Source organism: Ochotona curzoniae, unplaced genomic scaffold, assembly GCF_017591425.1.
Source record: "Ochotona curzoniae isolate NIBS_2020 unplaced genomic scaffold, NIBS_Ocur_1.0 contig_3819, whole genome shotgun sequence".
NCBI classification, from domain to species: Eukaryota; Metazoa; Chordata; class Mammalia; order Lagomorpha; family Ochotonidae; genus Ochotona; species Ochotona curzoniae.
The window spans coordinates 28,817,816-28,822,599 of record NW_024466004.1 but is presented as its reverse complement, the minus strand read 5'-3'; the positions used below and the strand labels follow the sequence as shown (position 1 = coordinate 28,822,599).

Here is a 4,784-nt window from a genome sequence, read left to right as displayed (position 1 = left end):
GTCCAAATCTAGGGAGCCCATTCTGGAGCCTTTCTGCTCCAGCGCCTTCTTAATCCCCTTCTATGGTGAGAACAAAGTAGGTGAATTCCAAGTCCTTTGAAGTTAGAATGAAGTGGGACCAGATGGGTGTCAGATTCCAGTCCTGGAAGCCCTGCTTCTGACCTAGTTCCCTGCTAATGTGCCTGGGGAAGCAGTGGAGGATGGCTCAGGGGCTTGGGAGACATAGATAAAGTGCTGGTTCCTGGCCCAGACCCAGACCCAGACATTTGGCCATTTGGGGAGTGGGTTAGAGGATGGAAGATCTCTCTCTCTCCACCTCCCCTTTGTAACTCTGCCTTTCAAATAAAGAAATTGATCTTTTTGAAAAAAGAAGTTAGAATTTAAAAAAGGTTTGTTCTGGTCATTAGCAAGGGCATCACTGATAAGCAAATTAATTTGAGATGAAAAGATCAAGCTGAGAACTGGCAACTGCTTTCTTGGGTTTTGGGCGGAGCTGCAGTGATTAGATAGTCTCAGTAGGGTGGGTCAAGGGTGGGGTTTGAGGCCTGTATAAAAGACAGGCCTGGGCCTTCCTTCACTATTGCGAGCTACCTGTTAACTAGCTTCCTCTTTGCCTTGTTCCGAGTCAGGTGTGAGCAGTGCAGGACGCAGGCATGAGCAACCTCGGCAGCGAGCCGTGGTGGATGGTGCCTGCCAACTTTATTGATCCAATGGAATTGTACATTGAAGAGGAGCAGGAGGAGCAAATATTTGGTAAGTGTCCCTTGTCCACATCTCCCCCTTTACCTAGTTTCCAAACTTCATTCCCCCACCCTGCTTGTCACAGAGTCCAGCCTTTAGACCTCTGTTTCCCCCGAGTACTGGTGTTTTAACGTCTTTTCTCCCACTTCTGCTCACAGGCCGCGGTGACATGTACCTTCGCAGCATTGAGGTACACAGCCACAGCCTCATCCAGGTGGAGAGTTGGTTCACAGCCAAGGGAAAGACTCGGGTCAGCATCGTTGGACCCCATCATGCACGCCAGTGGCTGATGTACATGTTCTGGAGCTTGGTACACCCAGACTCTTCCCAAAAGGCCCAAGGTAAGAATTGGTGAAATTGTAGTTGAGGTATTTTTGAAAAAAAAAAAAAAACATTTATTTTGGGGTAAGATGTATTTCTTTATTTTAAAGGTTTATTTATTTTATTGGAAAGGCAGATCAGATTTACAGATAAGAAGAGATAAGAGAGAAAGGTCTTCTATCTCATGGTTTACTCGCTGGGTGACAGAAATGACTGAGGTTGAGCCTGTCTGAAGCCAGGAGCCTCTTTCAGGTCTCTCCTGTGGGTGCAGGGTCCCAAGTCTTATGCCTATCCCAGGCTAGAAGCAGGGAGCTAGATCAGAAGTGGAGCAGCTGGACATGAACGGGCACCCATATGGGATCTTGCCACATGCAATGCAAGGAGAGGATTTGGTCCTTGAATCATTGTGATAAACTCGAAAGATTTATTTATTTATTTATTTTTAATTTTGACAATCCTTACAAATTTAATTGGGGTAAAAAAGGTTCAAGGTCTAAAGGGGAATATAGAGGAAGAAGCCCCACCCAGTCTCCCGCCCACCCCAAGTCCCGGGTGTGGGGCGCGCTCCGAGATACTCGATCAAGTGGTTCCAATAGTTCACCATTCATGGGTCGTTGCCAGTCTCACCACCCCAATCATGATGTGGTCATTGAAGAGTTCATTGATTGACACAGTCCCTTCTAGGGTCTCCATTTGCCCAGTCTCTGCTGCCAACAGATGGCTGAGGTTGTTGCTTGATTTGTCCTGTCTTTCCCTGGTTAGGACTCCGAGTCTGGTGTCTCGAATGGGAAGATCCTCGAAGAAATTTTGAGGTATTCCCAGTCCAGATTCCTGCTGTTTTAGTAGCATAGGGCCCGGCACAGTCCACTGCCCCGGTCAGCTGGCGGCTGCAGTTGCTGGGCCGGTTCTATCTCCACCCGTGTCCTCTTGCAGTCCCGTCTGGTTCCACCCTGGATGCATTTGTCCCTCGCACGTACTAGTAGGAGTTGCAGCCCAGTCAGGGCGGCCCACAGTAGCCTCAACCAGGCCCACCTCCTACCCTGGTTTGCCAGTATATATGGCATACTAGCCCAGTCTGTCCCCAGTACCCTTCTGTTCATATTCTTGCCAACAGGTGTTGCCACCTACTTCCATCCAACTATCTCCTCCTACCATCTCTAATGGATATTGTTGGGTGTCTGTCTAGCCACCCCAGCCTCTGTCCTAGTTCCCATGCCCTCCCGTGGAAGGTGATGACCCATGAGGGAGGAACCCACTCTTTCCCTCCCAGGTCGCTCCCATTCCAGTTGTGCCCTCTCCATTTGGCCCTGTGGTTCAACTCAACGTGTCTAACCCTTTGTACCAGCTTCCGCCAACTGGTGCTACAACTAAGCCCCAACAACCCTCACCAACTCTGATTGTAGCTTGCTCCAGTGGGAATAGTCAGCCCAGCCTGGTTTTCACCCAATCTGGTCCCCATGAGGTGCACAGGCGCTGTGTCCCTGCCTGGTCTAGTCTATCCCCCACCCAGCTCCCGCTCCTCAGTGTAATTTGCTGTTCAGCTGGGAACCTCCCCTTTTTCTCCTGTCAGCTCTGCCGCCTCCTTTCCTGGTTCTCACATGTGTTGGTTGGGTGCTGCGGCTGCATCCGGCTCAGGCTACCTCGCCTTGGCATTCCAGCTTGTGTGTTGCTTTTGTTACGACCGGACCTGGTTCGACCCACACTCTGTTCTGGCGATCAGAAAGATTTATTTTTTAAAAATTTATTTGAGTGGCAGAGTTCCAGAGAGAGGAGAGAGAAACAATCTTTCACCTGTTGGTTCACTCAGCAAATGGCCGCAATGGCCAGAGCCGAGCTGGTCCAAAGCCAGGAGCTTCTTCTGGATTGCAAATGTGGGTGCAGAAGCCCCAAAACATGGGCCCTCCTCTGTTGCTTTCTCAGGCCATTAGCAGGCAGTTGAGTCAGAAGTGGAGGCACAGGACTGGTGTTGTCACCCATATGGGATCCCTGCATGCCAGGCATAGGCCTAACCTGATATTCCACAATGCCGGCCCCAAAAGATTTATCTGAAAGGCAGAGTTCCAGAGAGAGAGCATCAGCAGGAGATCTTCCATCAGCTGGTTTACCTTGGAAATAGCTGCAACAGCTGAGGCCTGGCCACAGTGAAGCAAGAAACCGGGAGCTTCATCTGGGTCTCCCTTATGGGTGGCAGGGGTCCAAGCTCAAGCACATTGACAGCATCACGGCAGAAGGGACACACCAAGGACTTGAATCCTAGTGTCTAAGGGGTCAGCTTAATCCTCTGTGTAATGACACTAATCCTAGCTTTTTTTTTTTTTTTAAAGTGGAATTCGAGAGGCAAAGGGAGAGAGAGATCTTCTGTCTATTCATTCAGTCTCTGAAATGGCTGCCAGGTTAGGGCTGGGGCAATCTGCAATCAGCAGCCTGCAACTCCATCCAGGTCACCCACAGCAGTGCAGGCGTCCAAGGGTTTGGTCCATCTTCTGCTGCTTTCCCAGGTGCATTGGAGGGCAGCTAATAGGAAGTGGAGCAGCCAGGACTTGAATCTGCACTTACACAAGAGGCAATCGTTGTAGGCCATGCTTAAACAGCTATTCCAAAACACAGCCCTGAGTTGAAATCTCGAAGGTAGATTCCTAACAGAGTTGTAGAAGTTGTTGAAGAATTCGTTAGGTGACTGAAACCCAGATGTCCCCTGAGTCCTTTGGGGAAGAAGGGGCCAGCAGCCAAAGGCATTCATGAGTCCAGAAATCACTCAGGGAGGAGAACAGATGGAGGAATTACACAACTGGTCAGCTGGGAAGGCCAAGGCTGAGGCAGGTCACTTTTCCATAATGTGACTGTGGCAGTGCTAGCCTGCTGTGGAGTGGTTCATGTTAACTATGGGCTTTCCTTCCCCAGGCCTCCAGATGCTGCAACGTGTCCAGAATCAACAACTGACCGAGAATGACTTCGCGCCCCCTCTTTCAGGATGCAGCCCAATACTGGTGACTTGACTTTGGCCTCCAGATTCAGTGGGACCGTCTGTCTTGATGTTCCGCCAGCTTCCAGTTTCCCCTGGAGTGGTTGTTTTTGATTCCACTCAATTTCACATATGCATCAGGAGGAGTAATATTCCATAAGAAGATGAAAGAGGGAGGGAGGGTTGTGGCTTTAACCCTGGCCAAGATGTTTGAATTTTAGGTATTCCGTTTCCCACTCTTATGCTTTGCAGTTGTCCAATAAAAGCAGCTACGTGATTTGAAGTGTTATGTGTTTGATTGGTTTTCAAAGCCTCAAAGTGGTTTCTGTGGACAAGTTGATTTAAAAAATGAGTTTCCTGAACACCACGGAACCCTAGTGGGGCAGAAAGGGGTGAGAGACAAGTCCAGATCAGTCAGAAGACGGTCCCAAGCAACTGCTTGGTGTAGTAGTAGGTCCCATCAGACCCACCACTCCTGGAGCTCATGGTCCCGGGTACCTATCACCTCCAGACTGGCATGGCTCACCTTACCTCAGCATTGACCAGAAAGTGCTTAGCCTGGCTTGGCCAGCCTGCCCCCAGTGCCGGCTCCTAATTGGTGCTGCAGCCTTTCCTGGACCAATACTCCCCTATCCTGTCTTTGGTGTGAACTAACCGGTTGCGGTCCAACCTGGCCCCTCCTGCACCTTGTCCTGGTTCTCACATCTGCCAGTGGGTGTTGTGTCCTGGCCTAGCCTGGCCCACCCTCCAGGCCTGACCC

The 4,784-nt window shown here is 50.2% G+C and overlaps 1 pseudogene; it reads left to right on the top strand.

Moving 5' to 3' along the window:
• Window positions 1-653: 653 nt before the first annotated feature.
• On the top strand, window positions 654-4,138 carry LOC121158452 (annotated as a pseudogene).
• Window positions 4,139-4,784: the final 646 nt, after the last annotated feature.